We start from the raw sequence: 27988 nt of genomic DNA, 5'->3' as shown, positions 1-27988 counted from the left end.
ACTCAGCTTTAAGGCAGAGTTCAGCTTTGAGTCAAATAAATCGCCTGTCTACTCAAGCTTTACAGCCTAAAGGTAGAGAGAGAGACAGTCTTGGGGGTAAGGAAGTAAAGAAATAGAGAAATCTGTGATCTAAATCTACAAAATAACCTTGAACATAGTTATCAACTCATGGATCTCACTAGAAAAAAGAAAATCAGAAGCATAATGATTATTTGACAGGGTTTGCTGCCAAAGGGTTCTTGAGCCTTGCCTAAAAGAAAACCTGACTGTTCAGGGAATCTAAGAACAGCCCTCATGCAGGACATGGGCCATGTGACTGGTGCAATTCTCAACAAGGGCACACTCTCCAACACCCAAATTAGATGTGGCCAACATGGGTTAATAAATTGGAAAGAATATCCTTGAGTGAATCCAGAATTAAGAAGAGTTTTTCCTTCAGAGAGCAGAATTGGAGTCTATTCAAGGAGCTCTCACCTGTTTCATGGTAGACCTCCACAAAGTTGGTCCAGTGGTATTTCGGAGTTGCTAAAGACAAGTGACAATGAAGCATCTCCCAATTTTCCTTTTTTTGACTGGAAGTAGTCTACCTGTTTATTCTGTCCCTGTGCCACCACTGCATATCGTATGTGGAAGTGGAGGAAGGTAACTTGTCTTTTTAGCTCATAGGCTCTTTGCTATTTAGCTCATAGACAATGAAAACCACATCCAGAAATGGAGAGGTCACCCAGAAATCCTGGACTCGGAACTAGTTTCATTGTAGGTCAGATCTCTGGGTTGCCTCTCTGGGGAAGGGTGAGCATGTTCTATATGTGTGGGAAAGAATGAAATGCATATTTGGAAACCATTAAGTAGGGACATCTGCAGTGACAATGATAGGTATCTATCAAACCCAGTTCATTTCCCTGCAGACTACATTGGAAGATCATATTGCTCATTCTCCCACTGTGTTATTGGAGCAATATGACTGAGTTCTGGCCAATAAAATGTGGGCAAAAAGTGAAATATATTATGCCACCTCTACACCTTGCCATCAACCCCCCTGCATTGACCTTTCTCTCCTTTCAAGGAATTTGGAGGGTTTGTGTTGAAGTAGGAGTCTCTTTGAATGCCGGCAAAAACCAAGACAGAGAAATGCACCCCCACTCCAGTACTCCTTCCGCCAGTAACTATGGTTGAAAATGAGCAATTCAATTCTATTCTGTTCAAATGAGATTTTGTTTTTTATATCTTATTGCAGAATAACTTAGCCTAGCATAATTAATACAATCAATCAACTTCTCTCCATTAGATATTTTTTCATTTGGCTTACCACATACTCATAAATATCACCCTACTAGAAAATAATCTGTCTCTTGGCCTCAGAGTCTCTTTAAGCCCATCTTGCCATTCTCTGTTCAAAGAACAACTTCATGAGCCTTCTTCTTCATTCAAGGTCTCCACCTCCTCCCACTCCCATTAATTCCAAACCCAATGGTCAATTCTTTGTTCTTATTTAATTTGAATTCCTAGCAGCATTTGTAATTGTTGACCATGCCCTTTTCTTTGTTTTTGTTTGTGTGTGTGTGTGTGTGTGTGTGTTCCGACTATATTGGTCATTTCTTATCCACCTTCCTTGCTGGCTTCATCCCTTCGTCAGATCTCCAAGTGTAGGACTGACACAGAGCTTCTTCTCGTAGCTCCCTAAGTTACACTCTACATGATCTTTTGTTTTTTTTCTAATTTTTTATTTTTGATAAACATATATTTTTATCCCCAGGGGTACAGGTCTGTGAATCACCAGGTTTACACACTTCACAGCACTCACCAAATCACATACCCTCCCCAATGTCCATAATCCCACCCCCTTCTCCCAAACCCCCTCCCCCCGGCAACCCTCAGTTTGTTTTGTGAGATTAAGAGTCGCTTATGGTTTGTCTCCCTCCCAATCCCATCTTGTTTCATTTCTTCTTCTTCTACCCACTTCAGCCTCCATGTTGTATCACCACTTCCTCATATCAGGGAGATCATATGATAGTTGTCTTTCTCTGCTTGACTTATTTCGCTAAGCATGATACGCTCTAGTTCCATCCACGTTGTTGCAAATGGCAAGATTTCATTTCTTTTGATGGCTGCATAGTATTCCATTGTGTATATATACCACATCTTCTTGATCCATTCATCTGTTGATGGACATCTAGGTTCTTTCCATAGTTTGGCTATTGTGGACATTGCTGCTATAAACATTCGGGTGCATGTGCCCCTTTGGATCACTACATTTGTATCTTTAGGGTAAATACCCAATAGTGCAATTGCTGGGTCATAGGGCAGTTCTATTTTCAACATTTTGAGGAACCTCCATGCTGTTTTCCAGAGTGGCTGCACCAGCTTGCATTCCCACCAACAGTGTAGGAGGGTTCCCCTTTCTCCGCATCCTCGCCAGCATCTGTCATTTCCTGACTTGTTGATTTTAGCCATTCTGACTGGTGTGAGGTGATATCTCATTGTGGTTTTGATTTGTATTTCCCTGATGCCGAGTGATATGGAGCACTTTTTCATGTGTCTGTTGGCCATCTGGATGTCTTCTTTGCAGAAATGTCTGTTCATGTCCTCTGCCCATTTCTTGATTGGATTATTTGTTCTTTGGGTGTTGAGTTTGCTAAGTTCTTTATAGATTCTGGACACTAGTCCTTTATCTGATATGTCGTTTGCAAATATCTTCTCCCATTCTGTCAGTTATCTATGCTACCTAAAGCAATCTACACATTTAATGCAATTCCTATCAAAGTACCATCCATCTTTTTCAAAGAAATGGAACAAATAATGCTAAAATTTATATGGAACCAGAAAAGACCTCGAATAGCCAAAGGGATATTGAAAAAGAAAGCCAACGTTGGTGGCATCACAATTCCGGACTTCAGGCTCTATTACAAAGCTGTCATCATCAAGACAGCATGGTACTGGCACAAAACAGACACATAGATCAATGGAACAGAATAGAGAGCCCAGAAATAGACCCTCAAATCTATGGTCAACTAATCTTCGACAAAGCAGGAAAGAATGTCCAATGGAAAAAAGACAGCCTTTTCAATAAATGGTGCTGGGAAAATTGGACAGCCACATGCAGAAAAATGAAATTGGACCATTCCCTTACACCACACACAAAAATAGACTCAAAATGGATGAAGGACCTCAATGTACGAAAGGAATCCATCAAAATCCTTGAGGAGAACACGGGCAGCAACCTCTTCGACCTCTGCCGCAGCAACATCTTCCTAGGAACAACGCAAAAGGCAAGGGAAGCAAGGGAAAAAATGAACTACTGGGATTTCATCAAGATCAAAAGCTTTTGCACAGCAAAGGAAACAGTTAACAAAATCAAAACACTCTACATGATCTTGTCTCCATTTTGCCTCTAAAACGTGCCATCTTTATGATAGTGGAACCCAAATCTATAGGTTTATTTTAACACTCTAACCTGAGCCCAGGGTTTTTATATTTAACTACTACTCAATTTCTCTATGTGGAGGCCTATTTGGTATTTCAAACTTAACATGAGCAAAGCAGAAATATTGATAGTCCCTCCTATCATATTTATTCTTCCCCCAAATTTCCCGTCTTTATAAGTGGCATCACTGTCCTCAGACCCTACACCTAGGATCCTTCTTTGACTCTTCTATAATTGGTATTTTCCTCATACCCCTTAATCAATCAATCAGCAATTTATCTCACCATCACCACTAACTAAACTGTAAATAAGCCACCTTCATCATTTGGTTTGAAATTTCCTCCTAGATGATCTTATTGTTTCCTTTGCATTCTTCCTCAGAAAAGCCCCTGGGATCTTCAGGAAAAATGAATCAGATAATATCACTCTTCTGCTAAAGGTCTTTAAGGGACTCTGATTGCAACTAGAATAAAATCCAGATTTCTTACTTTACCCCCTCGGGTCTTACATAATCTTTACCCTGCCTGACTCTTCAATCCGGTCTCCCCTATTTTCCCCTTCACACTCTACATGTTAGTCTTACTGTTCTTGTTATTGTCATTCAATTACATCAGGTTCATTCTACCTTAGGGCCTTTGCACTTCCAGCTTCTTCTGGTTGGAATGATTTCCTTTCAGATCTTATCATGGCTGCTTTCTTCTTATTATTCTAGTCTCTACTCAAATGTCCTTGTCCCAGACAAGGAAGTAGATAATCCATGAGTTATTTTCCATCCCTTTAATCAATCCTTTTTTTTTAAAAAAAGATTTTATTTATTTACTTGACTGAGAGAGAAAGAGATCACAAGTAGGCAGAGAGGCAGGCAGAGGGAGAGGGGGAAGCAGGCTCCCTGCTGAGCAGAGAGCCCGATGCAGGGCTTGATATTAAGACCCTGAGATCATGACCTGAGCAGAAGGCAGAGGCTTAACCCACTGAGCCTCCCAGGCGTACCCCCTTTAATCAATCTTCATAGCATGTATGTGGTGCTGAAATTATAATTTTGCCTTGTGTGTGACCAATTCATTCAAAGAGGCTTGACTATATTTCAGTAAGTCATACACTTCCAGTATCTTAGCTTAAGTCATTGTATTATCATTTATAAACAAGTAAAGGAAGCGAGATATTTAGCCTTTCTATTAGGAAGTCTTGAGCAGTAGCTAAATATGGATGCGATAGAAATTGAAGAGAAGTGCTGGCTTTTGTGGAAAGAAACTTAATAAAACCATTGGATCAAAAAATTACTTAATTATAACATGCCTGAGTTTGAATGCTACCTGATTATGGCTTCATTTCAATTTACAGCCAAGATTCTCGGTGCAACCAGCACTTTGAAATGTCATGGCAACATTGCCTCCTGGCACATCTTATTCTTGGTGAAAAAAAAATTTTTTTTTTCCCTTCTTGAAAGTGCCACTTTCATTCAAATGCAGTCAAGTCTTTTTCCTCCGTCGTGTCTATTTTCAGGGGTAGTTCACCCCCTGTAAGCACTCATCTTCCATGCAATAGAATGTAATTCTATTTTTTTAAAAATAGAATTAAAAGAATTAAATTAATTAAATTAAATTAAAAGTTAAAATTCTTAATTTTCATCCTTAAGGGGATATCCATGCAGACCTTCTGTGATAGAAGCTTTAGGTCTGGGTTCAGTCCTCACTTCCCAAACATTGTCATTTCTTACTCCTGTTCCTCTTCCTGCTGTTGTCCCTCCAATCCTGATGAATACAACATTGCTCAGTTTTCTCAGCCCCAGCTCTCTCTGGTTGGTCAGGAACTTCTGAGGGTAAAAGAACAGTCTAGTCACCAAGCTCCTCTTCTTTACAACCCTGTTACCTCTTATTCTTAGATATGATTCCTGGGTAATTCCTACTGAGCACACAATCTGGAAGGTGGACTCAGACATGATCTGACTTTTAGCATGTTGCTCCCAACAAGAAGACTTGGGACCCCATTGTGGTAAGGGGAATTATAAAGTGCTTGATATTTTATCAGATGACTGTTCTGTACTCTTTCCCCAGAATCTTAATTCCTGCCATTAAATCCATCCACAACAAAAGTTAACAATCGCGTGTTGGACAGGATGTTGTGGAAGATGTCAACTGAGCTTCAACTAGTCCAGATATCTCCTAGAGAACTAGTTTGCCTTTGAACTGGTTCCTATTTGACCAACCCACTTGAAAAAAGTCCTGGGAGGCCTAATCTGAATTAATACTTATTATCCTTTTGAATATATCAAAATATTTTCAGAATGAACTTTTAATTTGAATAATAAATAGATCCATCTGAAGGGGAAAATTCCTTTTTATTCTTGAGAATGAGGTCTGTATTAATTTGCTAGGACCACCCTAACAAAGAACCACAGACTGGGTGGCTTGAACAGAGCAGAAATTAGTTTGCTTACAGTTCTGAAGGCTGAAGGTTTGAGAACAAAGTGTTAGCAAGGTTGGTTTCTTCTGAGGTCCATGGAAGAAGGTCTGTTCTAGGCCACTCTCTTTGGCTTATAGATGGCAATCTTCTCCCTGTGTCTTCATGTTGTCTTCCCTCTGTACATGTCTATGTCCAAATCTCCAGTCATATGGCATTTGGACCCATCCTAATGACCTCATTTTAACTTAATTACCTCTGTAAAGACCCTGTCTTGAAACACAGTCACATTCTGAGGTCCTGGGGGTTAGGACTTCAACATGGGAATAAGGGGTGGGGTATAATTCATCCCATAACAAGATATTCAGCCTTTTGAGAAACATTCCATTGACAGTTACATTCTGTCTCTTACATGACCACCTGTGGCTAAATGACAATAATTAAAGTGGCTAACACCTTAGTTAATTTCTGTCTAAGAAAGTTTGCACTGGCTGTTTCCTTGACCTGGAATTTTTTCCCTACGTGGCCGTGTGGCTGGCTTCATCACTTCCCTCAGGCCACTTAATTAAATATCACTGAAATGAAGAACATCTCTAAGACCACCAGTCAGCACCTTCATCTTACACCCGTTACCTGCTGCTATTTATTACTTTACCCTGCTATAGTTTTGTTTATAGCACGTAGTATAATAGGAAATTAAAATTTTTGTTTACTCGAAAAAATGAAAAAGAGCAGTGACAACATCCATACGTAACCTTCACTGAATGTTTACTATATGCTAAACCCTTTTTGAAGCCCTTTATGTGATTATTGCATTGGATTTCACAGCAACCCAAGAGGTTGTCACTATTTTTACCACTACGTAGTAAATGAGGAAATGTTCTTATCATTGTATTTACTAGTGTGCACTGAATGATACGTATTATGAACTTACACGTATTTGTTGAGTGAATGAGTAAAGGACTACAAATGAAAAGCTGAAACAGAGAGGAATCAAGTGGGCTGGCAGGGCGTGGTTACCCAGATCCAGAATAACTTTGAGAATAATTAAAAAAAATTTCTTTGTCTATTGCCAAGAATGTCTGGTAATATATATATGGATTCCCATGTTATAGAATCATTAAGTCATATGATTCAGTAGTTCTTGATGGAAAGTGTGCATCAGAATCCATGGGGTGACTTTTAAAAACTACCAGCCTGGTTCCCAGACCCATGGAATTAAAATCTTTTAAGGAAAGCCTCGGGCAAGTGAGTTTTGAACTCTAGGCTGACACTTCAAATAACACCTAGGGGTGGAAGAGGGAACCCCATGGCCTTGGAGGTCAGGGGGCATCATAACTCATGCTATGCAGCATATTGTTATCAGCATGGCCTTTGGAGGTCATTTAGACCAGGGTTTAAATCCTAATTCTGTGCTTGCTTTTGATGTAAATACCCTAAACTCCCTGACCCAAAGATCCTTCAAATGTAGAATGAATATAACATTTCCTATCTTATAATATTGTTCTGAGGATTAGGTGAAACTACATACTGTTTAGTACAATGTCTAGTCCAGGAGTACTCCATACTTAAATAGTATGCTAAATTCAAGGCCCGTAGGAATGTGAAGGAATGATAGAAATAGCTTTTTTTTTTTTTTTTTTTTTTTTTTTTTTTTTTTTGGTGAGTGCATTAAAACCAGTCTTTGAGATATCTGAAGGACACTTCTGTGCCAGAATTTGCTACTTTAAGTACACCAAACCCTTGCAGATGTCCCAAACACAGTATGACCCCTGGCCAAAATTTTCAGCCACAAAATCTTCTTGATCATGCCAATGGACTCTCAGTTCTCATGAGAAGTTCTCATGAAACTCAACTCAGAGTTTCTTGGGGCTACTGCCAAATAATGGCAGCTAGTATCTCTGCCTCAGTTACCAAGGACCAATGGTCACTTTATTCACAGCTGCAAGGTGATTATAACCACTTATTTATTTGATCCAAGTTGAATAATTTGAGAAAGATCACCAGGTATTATTTCATTACCCCAAATCATTCTAATATGTTAGCAGAGGAAAAAGTCACCCATGAAGTAGATTCAAGTAGAGGAAACACCTAGCTCAGATTGGTTCTCCATCATGTGGATGATCTGACAAGTCTTCCACCCTCAGAATATTATAATTCTAGAACCTTGCTGAAATTTTGACCTTGTTGGCCTTGGCTTTCCTAGAGCTCTGTAGATGTGAAGGTGATTAGCATACTGTCTGAATCACTTACCCTTTCTCTTGTTCACTGAGCACAGTTTAAATGGAATCATTTGCATAACTGAATGTTCCTTTCTTCAGTGTTGTGGAAGGAGTACCTTGTTGTGAGTTATTCCATAAGGTGAATTATCTTAATGGATTCAGTGTGTATGAAATATTAACAGATGTTTGTGGAAGTCTAAATCTATTTTGCTTTGTTTAAAGATGTGATTTAAGCTCATCTGTCTTCAAATAGCTCTTAAATGATTCAAATAAATAACTAGTCAATCACCAAGCATGTTTCTAAGGCAAGGTTGGGCCCAGAGAAAGTATGCATGCCAAATTGTATTTTAATTTTTCAAGGAAACGGATGATTTTCATTGTTTGAGGTGTTCACCATTTCTAAGGGAAGGTCTGAGCCTGTACCTATGCGGAGCTTTTTCGGTAGCTTCTAGAAAACTGAGGAGATGAATTTGCCTGTGGGAACAGTGTTCTATATTAGGAAACGTGCATGTTGGCAGATGGTCAAGGGAGTGCTACCTGAGTACAGAGAGCTATTTAGGACTATTCAAATTTAAATCTCTGATTTAAGCTGAACACAGTGGAGCAATAAACCCATTTGTTGCATTTATGCTTGGCTGAAGTCAGAGGAAATGTAATATTGGTATTATCTATTCTTGTGGCTATAGACATAGTATTTGCAAATAGGTCATTGTTTAAACATATTTGCATAGCAATGAAAGTATAACCTCCAACTGAATAACTTAATAGAGAAAATAATAATATTTGTCACACATCTATTGCAGAATATTTATGGTGTGGTGGGTGTACTCAGAAACAGGGTTATATAATCTAGGAGTCTCTTGTACAACATAGTATATATCTCCATGGGCTCCACAAGGCTAAAAAATATATGCAGAGCAGTTTTAGATTTAGAGAAATAAACCTACTTTTCTTTGAAAACCCATTTCTATTAGTTATTCTATAAAAATTTCCAAAGCAAGCAGTTTAAAAACACAGTTTAAAAATAGGTCTATCAAACCTTCTGAAGTTCTAAAAGTGGTCTTGAAGACAATTTGGCTATAATTGGACACTATACCTTGGATTTCTTGGCACTAATAGAAAAATAGGCAATTGTGAAACCCATACTTAATCAACTAAGATATTAATTCCCCACTTACTTCCCTTCCTGAACCTAAATGAAACATTTTTTTTTCTAATGTTTAACTTATTAGTGATTTTGTTACTGTAGCCTTTATGGTGGGGCAAGGAAAATTTAACATGTAAGTAGATGATAACTAAACTTTAATCCATACTTCAGAAATACAAATATTATTGGAGCTGAAAGAAAACATTGAAGGCTTTCTAGTTCAACTTCTTCATTAGTTAGGAAAAGAGAAAGAATGACTCACGTAAAGTTAAATCACTGATTAATGACAGAACCAGAAGACAGGTCCAAGAGAGCCCAGATTAATTAGGATAATTAAAATTAACAGCAAAAGCAAGACCTATCAGTAATTTTCCTGACAATATTTCATTCCATGGCTTTTCTTTTTTCACAGAATCAAATATTATTGAAAAACAAAATTACAAAGAAATCACCTTTTATTCAGATTTTTCTTTAGGTGAATATTTTTATTTTATTCCATACTTAGTATACATGTGGGGTATATGTGTATATTTTTTCCTCTCTCTCTCTACATATATATAAATATAAGTAAATATATATTTATATATGTATTTATTTATAGATATATATTTGTAAATATTTATTTACATATATATTAAACATATATATATATATATATATATTTTTTTTTTTTTTTTAACTCTGGAACTGAATGAAGTGGGAGCAAAATGTTTGTTATAATTATTTTAGCTTCCTGAAGGATTGATCCTTTTATCATTATAACCTATTCTTTGTCTCTAGAAACACTTCTTTAATAAAAACATTTTTTTTTAATAAAAAGAGAGTGAATGCACAAGCAGGAGGAACAGCAGAGGGAGAGGGAGAAGCAGGCTCTCTGCTGAGCAGGGAGCCTGATGGGCTCAATCCCAAGACCCTGGGATCTTAAAGTCTATTTTGTATGATATTAGTATTGTCATTTGACTCTCTTTTGGTTATTGTTTACATGCTGTTCTTTTACATTCAATCTGTTTGTGTCTTTGGACCTAACGCGTGTCTCTTGTAGACAGTTAAAACCTGGATCATGTCTTTGTATACATTCTGGCAGACTTCCTTTTGATTGGAGTGTTTATTCTACTTAAATTTAATGTAGTTCCTGGTAAGACGGAATTTACCTCTCTCATTTTGCTATTTCTTTTCTATATGACTTGTGTTTTGTTTCTTTATTTCTCCATTACTGTTGTCTGTTGTGTTAGATATTTTCTAGTGTCCCACTTTTAATTTCCTGTGATTTTTCTCTTATGTGTTTTTTGTGTTATCTTCCTAACAACAACTTTGGAAATCAGATCCCCCCGCCACCACCCACATAGACTTTGTTGTTTTTCTGTTTGTTGTTTGTTTAATGACTTTCTGAACAAATTTTGTAGTATCTGTATCCTGTGTTGTGTGTGGTCACTGAAGTCTCTGCTTAGTGATCAACTAATGTTTGGAAAGAAATTCCCTTAAATGCCTCGAGCAATAAGTCATCAATCTTTTCCAAGGGATTCTGTATAGTTTGTTGGGGGCATGCCTTCAATACTTTGGCAATTTACAACTCCACTTTATCTTTCTCTTACTACATGCAAAGAGCCTCAAGGTTAGCCAGGGGTAAAAGCTTAGGGTCTTCTCAGATCTTTCTGGCATGCACATGGTCTTCTGGATCCCCAGGAATATACCAGAGGTTTTCAAAACTCTCCATAGACATTTCAACTCCTAGAATTCTTGTTTAAGTTTTTTGGGAAGCCTCTTATGTCCCAATTTGTGTCCCCAGCTTAGGCAGCTATGATATTAAACAATTGCTGCTGTTTACTTTTGGGACAAATATCCTGGGGTTAGGAATTTTCCCATGGAGTCAGAGCTGAGTAGGTCATCTAAGGACAAGTCCTGTGACTGGGGCATTTACAGGGAGCATTACAGGCATTTACAGAGAGGTTAAATGGTGACAATTCTCTGGTGATTGGGCTTTTTACAGTGCTTTAAATCCATTCTGTCCTCTCCAGTGTCTGCTAGACTGCTGTTTTTCACAGCTATCACAGTTGTGGCAATGCTAGTTTTCAAAGCTACTGCAGAGCTTGGAAGAGGGTTATGGGAATAATGTAAGTCAAAGCACAGTAAATCTCATTTTCTTACTGTGAATCAGTTGTTTTCACTTAATAAATATGGCTCATATTATTATAAGCCTTTCGTTAATTTCTAGCATTCTAGAAAAGTTCATTTGGAAAATAGTTTGTCCATTTTCTCTTTGCATTTATTGAGGCATGGTGTTTTGGAGGTCCTTACTCTACAGTGGAAGTGTTCCTCCCCTACTTGAGATTTGAAGACTTAGCTTAGACATTATCTCTTCCAAGAGGTCTATCTTGAACTCCTAGGATGGACTAAATGCTCTGATGTTGAGCCCTCATTGCATCTGGGGCATACCTTTCCATAGCACTTGCCATAGTGTAGATAGTGTAGTGAAATGTTGCTGCTCTTGTTACTGTTTTGTGGGTTTTTTTTTTTTTCCCATTAGTCTGTAAGTTCTTCAAGAACAGGGGCAAGGTCTCATTGCTCTTTGTGACTCCTACTCTTTTTGCAGTGTCCGACTTAGTTTATTTATTCAGCTGTGTTCTCTTTCTTTAGGTACATGCCAACTGCCCTCATTCTAAGATCATTCAAAGCAAATAAGAATATAAAAGTAAAGGTTAAATTGAATATTTGAGTGGCCTTGGAGATGGGGAAATACATTTAGGGCTAAGATTCATAGTGCATATGATTTCATACAATTATCAGGTTGAGAATGAAACCTGGCCTTGAGATGCTTATGCACAGACTTATACGAAATTCGGGTTTCAGATGTGGAGGTATGATTATAAAACAGAAAGATGTAAGAAAAATATTACAACTTGTATGTCCAAATAGCTGTTATCCTTTTTTGTCACTGTAGGAATTGGAGTTATTTCCAACAATATTTTCCCAATACAGATCTCTCCTTGGGAACCAGCTCTTACCAATGTAGTCCCATTACCAAAAGTATCCTGCACCAGGTTACCCTGGACCCTTAGTTCACATTGAATTTGACCCATTCCCTGTGCTCAGTCTCTCCCCTCAAAGGATGAAGATTTACCTATCAAAGTGATATGAGTGAAATACATAGTGCCCAAGGACCAAATTCTTGGTCAAAAGAGGCTCATGGGAGACAGTCCCCTAAGTTGCTCATGGGGCTCTGCCATGGCTTTTTTTTTGTTTCCAAGATTTTATTCATTTATTTAACAGAGAGAGAGAGAGAGAGAGTGTGCGCACAAGCAGGGAGAGCAACAGAAGAAGCAGGCTCCCCACTGAGCAGGGAGCATGATTTGGGGCTTGATCCCAGGTCCCTGGGATCATGACCCAAGCCGAAGGCACTCATTAAACCAACTGAGCCACCCACATGCCCCTGCCATACCTTTTTTTTTAGCTAATGTGTCAAGAAGCTCTCTCTACTTGAAGTGGCATAGCCAGAGTATCTAAGTGCCTGAGGGTCCAGCATCTTAATTTGTGGTAGTGAAAAAACTGCCAAGAAATTAAGACAGAGTTAAACAAATAGCAAAAGGCATTTTCAGATAGATTCGATTTCTTGCTCTCACACCATATCACATGCTTATTACAGAGGAAGGGTAGAGTGGTATTTTAACAAGTATGAAGCCTTCTGCAATGTTGATGAAATGATCTGTAATACAGTTCTCATTATGTAGTGCAGCCTTGGCATTGAGCTCAGAGATTCAGAACCTAGAGTCTCTCCTTCATGAAAAAAAAAAAAAATATATATATATATATATATATATATATATATATATATATATATAAATTAACTCTTTCATTCTCCAAAGGAAAATTAAAAGAATGGTGACTCAAGGTCAAAAGCTTTTAAATTTAATAAAGATGACTTCCTGGCCACCTGCTACTCCACAAGAATTTAAAGAAACAGTTACAATTTTTAGGATGAATTCATGAGATGAGCATACTGTCCTTTTGAATTTTCTTTTAAAAAAGTGAATAGTTCATAAACACAGTACTATCAAACTACTTAATTTCCATTTCTTTTAAAATAAAATTTTCTTAAAAAATAACGTTTTGAACAGAATTCTTGCCATGAACTTTGAAACTATAATGAAACTGCTCTTGGGTGAAGGATTAAGGAAATGCTTTTTTTATTAATAGCAGGAACTGACAGGAATTGGAGTTTTAAAATTTTTTCTTATTGTTAATGGTAAGTGAGTCTAGGTGAAACAGGTCAGATCCAGCTAAATTTAGCGCCAAGTTTCCAATTTCTGTAAAACAGGATTAAAAATTGGAATAGTTTTATGTCTGGAACATCCTGAATATTTTTCTCTCCTTTTTATAGCAAAGATTTGGTATGTTTGATTGACTGGTGATTTTTTTCCCTTGGTATATAGCTCAAGGCATAAAACAAAGAAATCTCAAGCAGTAAACAGTCTATTTTGAGTTTATTAAGATCCAGAAATAAGACAGAGAATTAAGAAGAAGAGAAGCAAGAAATATTATGAGAAAGGAAAACATATAGCTAATCACAATATTCTTATTTTCTCTCCCATGAAAGATGATCATATGGTAACATTTTTCAGGTTCAGAGTTTGCATAGCACCTGTACCAAATACCATGTTCACTCCGTTCCTAGTAGTAATCAGTAGGTACTGGCAGATGACAAACTTGACTAACCCAAATGGTTTCACTAGCTCACAAATCCATGGAATTTCATCTTTCATGTAAGGTTGTGAGAAGGGATAGCCACAAGGGATTCTATAAGTGAAATGGAGCCCCTCCCCAAAAATGTGGTGGCTGCTTTAGATTTGGTCAGGACTGTGTCCTTCCTAGAATTCGTAAGTGCCTGGTCACAGGGAGTGATGTGGTGAGTCCATTGGCATGAAGGGCAGAAGCACATCCCCATGCAGAATTTTGATAAGGGGATAAAGAAGTGAGAAATATTCATTTGATTCAAAAACAATGTCTCAGAATCAGAGAGGAAGGAGATTTGGGGTACAATGCCCTTCTTTTAAGTTATTTCCTAGCCCAGTATCATGTACTCATGTTTGAGTATTCCCAAGAAAGGGCTACAAAGGATTCAGAAGGGTAATCTCCTCAAATCCTCACCAAGAAGTGGGAGCTCAGAGGCTTGGTACCAAGACCCACAGAGCTGAGTGCAACATGGAGGTAGTGAGAGCCTGTCTGACCTTCATTATGAAGGTGACAGCTAACAGCACTCTCTTCTAAGATGGATGTCTTGAGACAATAATGCATACAAGGTTAAGAGAAAAAAAAAATCGAGACTAATTTCCAAACCAAAGAAATACTGGGCTGATGAAGATGGAAGTGGACCAAAGGGTGGGAGCAGAAATTTTAGATCAGCAACATCCTCCATGTTTGTTTTGAGCCATTGTAGTTTTCCTAGGGAAGTGTTCCTAATTGTGGTGATGGCTTTGTGAGCCTCTGAGTCCTTACGGACTACTAGAGAGGGAAGAAGCCATAATAACCGTGTCAAAAGCCGCCTTATATCTAAAAGGACTAAAATGGTAAGCACTTGGAAAAACCTGTGAGAACACCCAAGAGTTTATAAGAATACAATATTCAATAAAGGGAACTAGAGGTCTTACAATCATGGATGGAGGCAGCGTCAGAACACCATGTGAAACTCTGAATGCAGCCCTCATTTTACCACCAGCCTGTTGAGGCCAGGAAGAATTTTCTAGAACTTAAGGAAAAGCGTTCCTCAATCCCTACAAACATTAAACTTAAGGAGAAATAAGAACTTGAAAAAAACCTTATGCATATAGTTAAAGATCACTTCACTTATGTTTTTCACCAGGGCTGGTTTTATTTATTTTATTTATTTTTTTAATTTTATTTATTTATTTGACAGAGACCACAAGTAGGCAGGGAGGCAGGCAGAGAGAGAGAGAGAGAGAGAGAGAGAGGAGGAAGCAGGCTCCCCGCTGAGCAGAGAGCCCCATGAGGGGCTTGTTCCCAGGACTCTGGGATCATGACCTGAGCTGAAGGCAGAGGCTTTAACCCACTGAGCCACCCAGGCACCCCCAGGGCTGGTTTTAAAAGACTTATTATTCTCCTCGCTGCATACACAAAGGAAGTGGGCCTCAATTTCCTCAAGTTGCTAAGGTTTCAAAGTTTCTGAGTGGGAAAGTTTGCATGAGCCCTCAGAGCTAATGAGTTGTTCTCTGAGAAGTGATGCTCCCGGTAGGATGCTAAATGCAAAGATCTCATTTGCATGAGGTCACGTACTCTTTTTAGACTTCAGGTTAGGAACAAGTTTAAAACTTCAAGAACAAAGGGATAATTATAAAATGAAATCCTAGGTCTCTTCAGATAAAGAATGACCAAAAGCACCCACTTTCCTTTTCTGGAGGTTGGAGCAGAACCAGTGAGAACAGGAGGCATGCATGGTGGCCCCTGGCAGGCCCCTAGACCACAGCTGGAATGGGATGGGCATTGCTTCCAAAAGCCAGAATCAAAAATTATCTTTTAGAAAGAGAATCCTCACTCTAGGTACTTGGGTCTTCCAGGGAGCCACCAGAATAACATAGAGATTGAGGATCTCTAAGATCCTCAAAGAATGATCAGATCAGTTTTTTGTTTGTTTCTGCTTCTTGTTGGCAGCTGGCTCAGAGGAAGCTTCGTCAGTACCACCTGTCTGGCTCCTCTGGAATTTGCAAAGGCCCATCTATCCTAACCCCTTTCTGTCCTTGGATGACACGCAGGCTAGTTCAGCTTCTCTCTGATGGTGTCTGTCGTGGGTTTCTGATTGGCTAGTATTACGGTTTCAGCTTGATGATCTAGAATGGCTTCACTCACACATCTGGTGGGTGACAAGCTGTCAGCTGTGGTACCTCCATTCTCCTCCATATTGTGAAAATTAATAGAGGATAAACTCACTAAAGTGGAGTTGAGAGGCTAGAAGGGAAGCCATTCCACCTGATGTCACCTGAAGGAAGAATTGTCATTTACAGGTCCCAACAGGGAAAAGATGCATCTTGCTCTCCTACAATCGACTACCCCTGTAACTCAGTCAATGAGAAACTATTGTCATTTTAAACTCTTGCTTTTCGCCAATGGACTTTAGTTCACTCTTCCCAGTTTCCTCCTTCACCTCCATAAAAATACTGTTCCTCTCTCTCTCTCTTTTTTTGTTGTTGTTGATCTTGACTATAGTTTTGCCATAGCTTGCTTATCTTGAATTGCAATTCTCTGCTATTCCTGGATAAACCCATTTTTGTTGGTAAAATAACTGACAGTTTTATTTTTAAGGTTAATAGTATGGACTTTTCACCCTTCAGGAGCCTACTTCATGTTTATCCCTATGCATTCAAGCATAGCAAAAGAAGGAAAGCCTCTACAAGCAAGCATTTAAAAAAAAAGAGTTTATTTATTTATTTGAGAGAGAGCACAAGTGGGGGGCAGGGAGAGGAAGAAGCAGGCTCCCCATTGAACAGGGAGACTGAAGCGGGGCTCTATCTCAAGACCCCGGGATCATGATCTGAACTGAAGGCAGACGTTTAAACAACTGAGCCCCCCAGGTGCCCCAAGTGCAAGCACTTTTAAGCCTCCGTTTGCTTACTGTTTTCTTACTGAACCTTGACAAATCCTCCTTCTTAACCCAAACTCCAACAAATCCCATAGCATATGCTGATACAATTAATTTTTAGAACTCTTAACTATGAAATTTTCAAACATAAACATTGATAGAGAAAATAGTGCAGTGAAACTCGATGCATGATTTAGCTTTAACAGTTATACAAAGATATACATTAAGATATACTTCGTATATACTTAGGAAGATATACTTACGAAGATATACTTACGAAGTATATCTTAATTGTACATCATCATTGAAAACTGCATGCTGTGACATAGACTGCTATTTCTCCTCCAGATATATTCACCTCTTCTTCTATCATAATAAAAGCCCAGATTTATAGCTCAAAAGAGAGACTACATTTTCCATTCTCCGTTATAGCTAGATGTGACCATATGATTCATTTCTAGTCAATGGGATATAAGCAAAACTTCTAGGAGTGCCCTGGATGGGTATAACTGGATGTAACTTGTCGGGGTGCCCTGTAATGGAAGCAGCAGCTCCATCCCTTTCCCCCTCCTCTTGTCCGTGTTACAGATAAGGAAAGGAAGCCTTCCTGGACCAGAGGCACAGTAGCACCTTAAAGATGAGAGAGCAGCAAAATAGCGCACGTTCTGACCTCTGCGGACTTGGGAGAATGGAACTGCTATACCTGTTTGAATTATTATGCAAGAGAGAAACACAAATCTATCTACTTCGTGATGTTTGGCCCTCTGGCTTAAACCACAGCTTACTCAGGTCTCTGTTAGCAGCATAAAAACCAGCACCCAAACTGATAGTCTTGATAAACTCCCTACTATGTTTAGAGAATAAAAATCTGATTAAATGGGGTCCTTGGGTGGCTCAGTGGGTTAAAGCCTCTGCCTTCTGCTCAGGTCATGACCCCAGGGTCCTAGGATCAAGCCCTGCATCGGGCTCTCTGCTCAGTGGGGAGCCTGCTTCTCCCACTCTCTCTGCCTGCCTCTCTGCCTACTTGTGATCTCTCTCTCTGTCAAATAAATAAATAAATAAAATATTTTTAAAAATCTGATTCTATATATTAATATTACTGTCACTTCTGTGATTTGGTGATGGCCATTGTATTTTAGCTCAGCAGTTACATTACGGACAATTTCTCCCATTCTTATTTAATATTTCCCCAGTGCTTAAAAGAGTAAAACCCACTTGTGTTGGCCCCTTTCTCCTCATATTAGGCCCATGATATGCATCTATCCTACTCTGGGCATTTGTAATTTGATCACTCTCATAGTCATGTTGTTTTCCTGGTGTGAATATACTACAATTTAATTATGCGTTACATGCATTATATACCATTAATGAATACTTAGGTCGTTTTCATTTTTGTGAGCATAGTTACCCAACTGTGTTAGGTGTTTAACTAGGAATGGAATTGCTGGGTCATATGATAGACATAGGTTTAGCTTGATAGATACTGCCAAACATTTTATACAGAGTATATGTACAAACTTATTTGCTATGGTAGTTGTGACAATATCATTTTCTGCATTTACTAACATTTGATATTGTCTATCTTCTTCAAATTTAGCCATTGGGTTGGTTTTGCATTGTGGTTTTAAATTACATTTTCCTGATAACTAATAGGCTTTTGTCCCATTTCAGAAAGAAGTATATATAATAACAACTTAGATTTTGCAAGTATGAGGCAAGAAAAAGTATATAATAACCAACTTAGATTTTGTAAGTATGAGGCAAGAAAATTGCCCTGAGTTAGACACACCAAGGCTATTACACTGAGGTGGCTCACTTTTGATCTCATAGTGAATCTGGGTATGAAGATAAAACGATTGGCTCTGGGAGGTCATGGTTTCTCTGTCCCAGTAGTGGTTAAAGCTGATCACTTGAAGGCAAGTATAGAAGGGTTTCCAACAGTGTTTGGAATCCAAATCCATTTCAATGTCTGGTTCAATGGTGTCTTTACAATGTAAGCCTGCTGCTTTGTTTTTCTTAAACTCTCTATTTTAGTATCATCTTGATTTTCTTAAGGTCATGGTCCATAGAGACAGATTCTCATTCTGGATGGTACTCATTTTCAGTAGTTCAGTAAAACTTGGATCAGTAAAAAATGATTCAACTTGGAGAAAATGTGTAACATTAAAGCATGTTACATGCAAATATGGCAGAAATAATGGAAATGGTACAGGACCATTCTTATAATATTTAGAGAGAAATGGGACCTCCATCACTTACATTAACCTTGTAAATGGAGGACCCTTGGTATCATACCTCCTTCTATGGACTAATGTGCCTTGATGAATGCTGTAATATTCAATTAGAGCTGAAAAAGTTACATTGGTAATAGTGATTATGATTCATAAAACATTGGAGACTGCATTAAATGGTGTTCCTATGTTCCATCAGATATATTGCTGCTTTCTTTCTTCACCTTCTTCTTCTTCTTAATATTGCTTTCTGAAAAAAAGCCTAGTTTTACTGCAGTTTGCTTTCCAACAAAAAGCTCAGGTAGCCTTTGATCCAAGTGAAAATTCTGGTTAAATGCCTGCCTCCATTTTTTTTTTTTTTAAAGATTTTATTTATTTATTTGACAGAGAGAGATTACAAGTTGACAGAGAGGCAGGCAGAGAGAGAGAGAGAGAGGGAAGCAGGATCCCTGCTGAGCAGAGAGCCCGATGTAGGACTCGATCCCAGGACCCTGAGATCATGACCTGAGCTGAAGGCAGCGGCTTAACCCACTGAGCCACCCAGGTGCCCCTGCCTGCCTCCATTTTTATAAAGTGTTAGCCCAACTCCTTCCCATGCGATGTTTATATAATATGAAAGCTTGTCATTCATTGAGGATTTACAGTGTTTTTAGATATGTTATGTCTCTTATTTCATGTAATTCTACAACAACCTCACAAAGGAAGGATTGTTATTATCCCATTTCACAGATACAGAAACTGAGGCACATGGAATTTAAGTAACCTACCCAAGGTCACATAGCCAGTCAGTGTTGGAGCTGGGATTTGAATTCAGACTTGGCTGTGACAAGTACCAGTTTTGTCCTCTCAGTAAGTAGTTTTAATGTTCTGGTTCTGTTTCTTCAGAAGAAATGATTAAAATATTGACAATATTGGGTTATTACAAGGGTTAAGGAAGATACATCTACAGGACTTACTGTGTACATGAGTGCATAATGCAAGGACTCTAAATGACAGACATTGTTACTATTATTATTATTATTGCTGTTATCTGTTACTGTTATTATCATTGGTTGTCATATTGGCCCAATGAATTTCTAAGTGCTGGTAACATCCCTGAAAGGCAGTTACTCTTGTCCCAATTGAAAGAGACTAAGTAACTTCTCCATTGTCATATCAATTGCTATGAAACTCAAGAAGTGTTTTCTTCTTAAATAGAATCCTATAACCTTGCCTCTTCATTTAATCACTGTGTATTATCTCAAGTGAGATGTCTCCAACCAGCTATCAGAATCTTTGTATTCTAGGCTGGATCAGAGCCAACCTTGAACTCTCTTCTTCTTCCCAGCCCCAAACAGAAGCCCTTCTGAGGGAGTGTGAACTTGTAGGGCGAGGGGTATGGAACATGCATTTCATCTCCCTCCCGGGCAATCTGCATTCTTTTATCATCCCCTGTGCCACCAGAATGTTATGCATGTAGCATAAGCTCATTTAGCCTTTTGGGAATTGCTTTCCTTGAATTCTTGTGCAGCTTTACCTTCAACATCTATAGAAAGTCACTTCAAAGGCCCTTTGAAACTTCTCATTGTATTTGCCTCTGAGAACATTGCTTTCCATAGCACTTGGTGTCCCATTAATAAAGTCTCACTTGAGGTGATTTTTTCTGGGAAAAGCTTATGCTTGTGCTAAGGGACTAGGAAAAGTTTCATTCTTCCTAATACTAAGAATTCTGTAATTGATTGCCTCACAATTTTTTTGTTTCCTTTTTTAAAATTTAAATTCAGTTAATTAACATATAGTGTATGATTAGTTTCAGAGGTAAAGGTCAGTGATTTATCAGTCTTCTATCACACCCAGTGCTCATTACATCACATGCCCTTCTTAATGTCCATCACCCAGTTACCCCATCCTTTTACCCCCACCCCTCCAGCAACCCTCAGTTTGTTTCCCATGATTATGAGTCTTTTCGGGTTTGTCTCCCTCTCTGCTTTCATCCTGCTTTACTTTTCTTGGATTTGTTTCTTTTAGTAATCAGAATCATGCTGTATGTATTGTTCTTTGATGTGCTTGTTGGAGATGTCCTCAGCCTAACACACTCCTTTTATTCATTATATATTCCACAGAATTTGTGTTACTATTTGAGTTGCTTCATTCTGCTGTTAATAAGAATGCTCTGAATCAAATTCTAGTTAAGCTGCAATAATTATTTTGGAATCTTTAGGTTGTACGTGTTATGGTAATAGGCTGCAAGAAGAGGAGGAGAGTTCAAAAACTATCAGGACAGTACAACAAAGGGAAAGCTTTCTCGAGCATCAGCTGTTATCTTGGAGTCATCCTAGATTTATAGAAAAGTTTCAAAGATTGTATGGCCTGCACAGAAAGGTATTGTGAAGTAGTTAACACCATGGTACTGAATATTACTATGTGTGAAATGGTTCCTATTACTACTTGACATAGTAGTTCCCACTGCAGTGGGATACACAATTACACACAATTATATAATATAGTATACACAAGTATACACAATTATACTGTGTAATTGTCTATCTGGTTTATCCGTTCATAGCACTACTCTATGTATTAGTACACACTAACAGTTTACACTCCTATATAGTTGGCCATTGAATAACATGGGTTTGAACTGCTCAGATCCACTTATATATGGATTTTATTTATTAAGAAATATAGTTCAGTGACTGTATTTTTTTTAGTAAATGTGTTTTTTAAGTAAAAATTTTTCCTATGATTCTCTTAATAATATTTTCCCTACCTTAGTATATTGTATCAATTACAGTGTATAATATATATCCAAAGTACATGTGAATTGACTATGCTGTCAACAAGGATTCTGACCATCACTAGTCTATTAATGGTTAAGTTTTAGAGGAATCAGATGTTATACTTGGATTTTTGATTGTGCAGGGTGCTGGTGCCCTTCATCCCCACATTGTTCAAGGGTAAAACATACCACATGCTAGTTCACACTATAAACTGTGTGAACTATAGTCCACACTATACTATAATATACGGTGTGCTATTTCACACTATACACTGTGAATGATAGTTCACTCTATGATATATGGTGTGCTAGTTCACACTATGCACTGTGTGAACTATAGTCCACACTATACTATAATATATGATGTGCTAGTTCACACTATACACTGTGTGAACTATAGTCCAAACTATACTATAATGTGAGCTAGTTCACAATATATACTGTGTATAGTTCACACTGTACTATAATATACTGTGTGCTAGTTCACAATATACACTGTGTGAACATACTATAATATGCTGTGCTAGTTCACACTATGGTGTAATATACAGTGTGCTAATTCACATTACTACACTGTGTGGACTATAGTTCATGCTGTACTGTAATATATGGTATGCTAGTTCATGCTACTATACTGTGTGAACTATAGTTCACATTATACTGTACTATACTGTGTGCTAGTTCACACTATAGTATAATATACGGTGTGCTAGCTCACACTACTATACTGTGTGAACTATAGTTGACATTATATTGTACTATACTGTGTGCTAGTTCATACTATCCACTGTGAACTATAGTTCACACTATAATATATTGTGTACTATACTGTGTGAACTGTAGTTCACACTAGACTATAATATACAGTGTGCTAATTCACACCCTACACTGTGTGAACCATAATTCACACTATAATATACAGTGTGCTAGTTCACACTATATTATAATATATGGTATGCTAGTTCACACTACTATACCAAATCACTTCACACTGTTTGCACTGCTCTGTTGTGTATTAGTTCTGTATGTCTTTCACATTACCCTACTGAATATTAGCTCACACTGCAGGCAGTTCACAATTCTACACTGGATGTTAGCTCACACTGAGTGCAGTTCACACTATTACATTGTGTAGTGATCCATACAGGACCTAGTTCAGTGATGTTGGGTTGAGCACTTTTATACATGCAGGCCTCAAGAGCAGGTACAGTTCTTTTAAAATACTGATTAAGAAGAAAAAGACAACCAACCCTTCCAAGTTCGCACTTTTTTTTCCCTTCAAGCTTTTATTAAATTTCAGTGAGTTAACCTCCAATGCAGTATTAGCTGACTTAAGTTATTCAGCACTTCCACACATCACCTGGTGCTCATCACAAGTGCTCTCCTTAATCCCCATCACCTGTTCCACTCATCCCCCTGCCCACCTCCCCTCTGGTGACCATCAGTTTGTTCTTTGTAGTTAAGAGTCTGTTTCTTGGTTTGCCTCTTCTCCTTCCGGCCATGCTTGTTTATTTTCTTAAATTCCACCTGTAAGCAAATCATATGGTATTTGTCTTTCTTTGACTGACTTATTTTACTTAGTGTAATACCCTTTAGCCCCACCCATGTCATTGCAAATGGCAAGATTTCATTTTTTGATAACTGAGTATTATATTCTATTACACACACACACACACACACACACACATATCTCACATCTTCTTTACCCTTTCATCAGTTGATGGACACTTGGGTGCTTTCCATAATTTAGCTTTCATAGATAATGCTGCTATTAACATTGGAGGGCATGTATCCCTTCAAATTAGTACTTTTGTATCCTTTGGGTGAATACATACTAGTGTAATGGCTGGATCATAGGGTAGGTCTATTTTTAGCTTTTTTGGGAACCTCCTTACTGTTTTCCAGAGTGGCTGCACCTGTCATTTCCTGTCTTGTTAATTTTAGCCATTCTGGCTTGTGTGAGGTGATAGCTCATTGTGGTTTTGATTTGCGTTTCCCTGATGATGAATGTGTCTTTTCATGTGTCTGTTGGCCATCTGTATGCCTTCTTTGGAAAAGTGTCTAGTCATATTTTCTGACTATTTCTTAAATGGATTATTTGTTTTCTGGGTATTGAATTTTATAAGTTCGTCACATATTTTGGGTACTAACCCTTTACCAGATATGCCATTTGCAAAAATCTTCTCCTATTTGGTAGGTTTCCTCTTAATTTTATTGGTTGTTTCCCTATTTTGATGAAGTCACAATAATTTATTTTTGCTTCTGTTTCCCTCGCCTCTGGAGACCTATCCAGTAAGAAGATGCTACAGCTAATGTCAAAGAGGTTATTCTCTATGTTCTCCTCTAGGTCTTTAATCGTTTCCTGTATCACTTTTAGCCTTTAATCCATTTTGAATTTATTGTTATGTTTGGTATAAGCAAATGATCCAGTTTCATTCTTTTGCATGTTGCTGTCTAGTTTTCCTAATACCACCTAATTTCATATTTAGATGATCTTAGTATGTTCTTAGATAATCTAAGTATGAATGGGTTCGTACTTAGATATCTAAAAATCTAGTGGATAGAACAGTTATTTTAGCATTTACATTTTTTTTGGCCAAGTCTGTAAGTCAGGGGTTCAAAATACAACTAAGCACAGAGTATGCTGCAGAGAGTTCAGGTGTGAGAGTTTCTGGTTTTAAATAATCTGAGAGTGGCCTAGGAGAGGCTGTTATTTAGAATAGCATTAAGGAACAAGTTAGGAAACCATTACTACTGGATTTGTGATAATCCATGTGGATAACGAGGCTTATCTACAAGCTCTTAGAGGTCACTTCCCAACAACAACATGACCTGAGATTGGCTCTGGCTATGTCAACTGCACTGGCCATAGCCAATGTCTTGTATGGTAATACCCAAATGGTGGCATCACTCTCAGGAGGCCATATATTTGTTAAGAGCTGATATAATTGGATGGAAAATAGAATAGAAAATGGGTACAGTTTTATCACTATATTCTTCAGAACCATCTAAAGATCTTCTTGGGACAAACTGTCCTCAAGGTGCCAGGAAGATACTCAAATAAGCCAAGACAATTTTCGGTACTAGACTTCTGAAAGTCAGAGCTGGATGACATAGTTGGCTGAGCCCTTCTGAGGTACATGACTGCACAACCCTGACTAACTAACCATGGCTTAAGAGAACAAAAGACAGGGAATATAGGAGAGGAATATTTATTCCCACTGCATCAATCCACGAGGAGGAATTTTCCTTAAATAGTCCTGGCCTCTAGCCTTGCCTGATCCCCTCAGACAGTGGGGTGACTGGTCCCGTTGGTGTCTGATAATAACCAGAGCAGCCTTTCTGGGCTCTGTTTTCACATCTGTTCAGTGCAGTCCTGCCAGGTAAGTGTGTCTTTCCTGCAGCTCAAACCTCAAGCATGCTGTAGCAAAGCAGCCATTATTGTCACACACCTAACCCCACACTGCAGGCCATCTTTTGGTCAGCCTCTATTTCTATCTGACCAAATCCTCTGTATTTTTCAACAGTTCAAGATTCAGGTAGTGAGGATCAATCTTTCATTAATTTGCTTTCCAATGACACAATGTTATCACTTACCTATGGCTTTAATTCCGACTTTTTGTATACAATTTGTTTATGATTCATATCTTCCTTCTCGATTAGTTAGGAAGTTCCACGGAGAGCACGGGGTCAGCACATCTGTGCTTTTGATCCCTGTTATACTCTAAGCACCTGGCCCAAGGTCCCAAGATCACAAGCATGATTAGTGAAAGGAAGTGAATAAATGAGTCTCAGAAAGCCTAATTCTCAATGGACCTGGCTATCTTCATCTTTAGTGGCATCTTTTTGGTGAGGTCTGTAAGATTCACGTGAGCTTCCTGCCAAAGTCGCTAACACTCAATCAGTCCCTGGACCAATTTTTAACCTCAGCCAAGTCAACCACTCGTCACAGCGCCACCACCCTAGTAGAGGCAGCGCCGTGTAACTGCATCCTGTTTCGTGGGAAAGTCTTGAATTTTCCTACCTTTTTCCGCTGGCTTCTCATTTCTAGCTGTGGGCTTGTGTTTTTTATTTGTAATTCTGGCCCTGAGCTTCCTTCTCTCCAATCCCCTTAGCATGCCTTCATCAACAAACTTATGTGCTTTCTCTGTTGCTGGATGCCTCCCGAAAGTCCCCAGGTCTGAGACTGCACTTTGGGGCCGTGAAACCCAAGTTGGCTGACATCTTACCAACTCCATACCCAGCTGCTGTGCAGGCTTAGAAGTTGGAGCAGGTCTTAGGGACACAGTTCAGTAAAAGATTTGTTTCCAGACTTTCTTGGAGGACGGTGGGAGGAGGGCATCGGGGAAGAAAATATTTACAAATAGAAAAGCAAAAGGTTGCTGAACTTTCTTTCAACTCTTGCTTTTTCCACTTGTTTAAGAGTGCAGAGAACATTTTCTCTCTTCTCTTGCCTGGCTTTTTCTTGGCTTTATGATTTCATTTTGACCCATTCTTTTCTTCAGGATTCATTTCTGAGCCCTTCCTGTGGCTCCTCCCCCTGCTAACTCTTCTGTAGGAGGCAAGCAAAATCAGCACAAAGGAAACAAACAGCACGAAATGGCCCGTGAGAATGGCCCGTGAGAAGACTGCTGGCTTTGTCCACCTGCTGGACAACAGTGAGGCTAAGCCCAGTGACTGCCTTCAAGACAAAGCAATGTCCCTGTTCTGCTCAAATGAATAGTGTTTATAAAAATAATTCCCTCTTTGGGGTCTGGTGTTTTACCCCCCTCCCAGCCATCTTTCTGCTGTTACAAGGGAAGGACCCGTGACAGGTTTCACTCCTGCTTTGAATGACAAAAACTGTATTATAGTACCTTGCACTGCTCAGCTGGCTGAAGCCAACTGCGCAGGTGGCTCCAAATCCTAGCTTGCAGTTCTTAGCTACAGCTTTGGCTTCCTGTTTCACTGTCTTTTCAGAGATACAATGTTGTCCTCTTCACTATAAAAGTTTTACCTGCTTCCTATCGGAGATCACTATAGAAAGCTGCAGCAAGAAAATAATTCTTTCCTAGCCACACCTGGAAAGACAAACATTGTTCATATGTTGCTTGCTACATCTCCTTCTAGAGGTGTTTTTTGTTTGTTTGTTTGTTTGTTTCTTAAGCATGCTTTAGAATGAGAAGATTCCTGGCTTATTGTTATCTATTATATCTTACTCATCAAATATTGTGGAATCCCAAGTGGGATTTTAGTTTTGGATAAGAATGTCCTAAGGGGAAGAGAGAGAAAGAGAGAAAATCGCTGGACCAGAAGAAGCATAAACCTGGGAACGCTCTGTATAATATCATTGTGAACTCCCCGAGTGCTGCTTAGTTAAAATACTGCACCTTAAGATTTGTCTATTAATTAGCAAGGGAAGTGATGAGTCAGCAACTGAGTGAGCGCTCACAGTTCATCCCTCTAAGATGAATAACTTCTGTGCCTTCACCTACTTTTCCAAAAACTTCTAGAGTCCAAGAAGGTGGAAAGAGTTTCCTTTTAGACCTCTGAATTCTCTCAGGAAGCGGGTAAGCAAATAGATGGCAGGCAGTTTAATAATGTATAGAATGGAAAATGGCGTCCCCTCTGGGAGGGCACATAAAGGCCCATGTGGGCGCTTCGCATGGAGTGCTGAGTGCCCCTGCAGTCCAGACACTGCCCAGATGTCCCTCATCACCTCCGGGGAGGTGTGACGTGTGCAGTCATATATGGTGGGTCATGGCTTGGAATGAGGAGTCAGGGGGACTCAGTCTGAGGTTGCTTCTGGCTGCTGTGTGTTTGCCTTGGGCCAATTACTTTGTGGGTTGGCATGTTCCCTAGTAAGATGAGGGGCACAAAATGAAATGGTCCCCAACGGGAACTGTGGGTCACCCATCCCTGGAACAAAGCAAAATTACATCCGTAGATGTCACGGACACACAAGTGACCTGTTCTCACATCTCACCAGAAGCCTCACAGACCTGAGGGCTGGAGTAGGTGGAATCAGCTATGGATTAGAATCTAGAACCTATTCTTCCCGAGATCTGAGTGACCTTGTCCATGCTACTTAATTCTTAACCCCCCCTTGACTCCTTTGGGAAAGGGAATAAATAATCAGGTGTACCTTTAGTGTTAGTTAAGTTAGGAAGATGAAATAAAAAACATGATCAATTAATAATTAATTAACCCAGCAATTATTTCTGAAGCACTTATGGCATTCC

At 38.8% G+C, this 27988-nt stretch overlaps 1 long non-coding RNA gene across 1 annotated transcript; it reads left to right on the top strand.

Annotated features, from left to right (window-relative positions):
• The first annotated feature begins 706 nt into the window (after nucleotides 1–706).
• Nucleotides 707–27581, top strand: LOC123391193. The gene is made up of 3 exons (XR_006605851.1): nucleotides 707–760; nucleotides 5307–5416; nucleotides 26273–27581. It is a non-coding gene; the product is annotated as an uncharacterized LOC123391193 (long non-coding RNA).
• The last annotated feature ends 407 nt before the right edge of the window (nucleotides 27582–27988 follow it).

The sequence above is a fragment of the Mustela putorius genome, unplaced genomic scaffold (assembly GCF_011764305.1).
Source record: "Mustela putorius furo isolate JIRA1106 unplaced genomic scaffold, ASM1176430v1.1 tig00000083_pilon_pilon_pilon, whole genome shotgun sequence".
Classification (NCBI taxonomy): domain Eukaryota; kingdom Metazoa; phylum Chordata; class Mammalia; order Carnivora; family Mustelidae; genus Mustela; species Mustela putorius.
The sequence above is the reverse complement of the archived record's forward strand: the minus strand, read 5'-3'. Positions and strand labels throughout refer to the sequence as shown.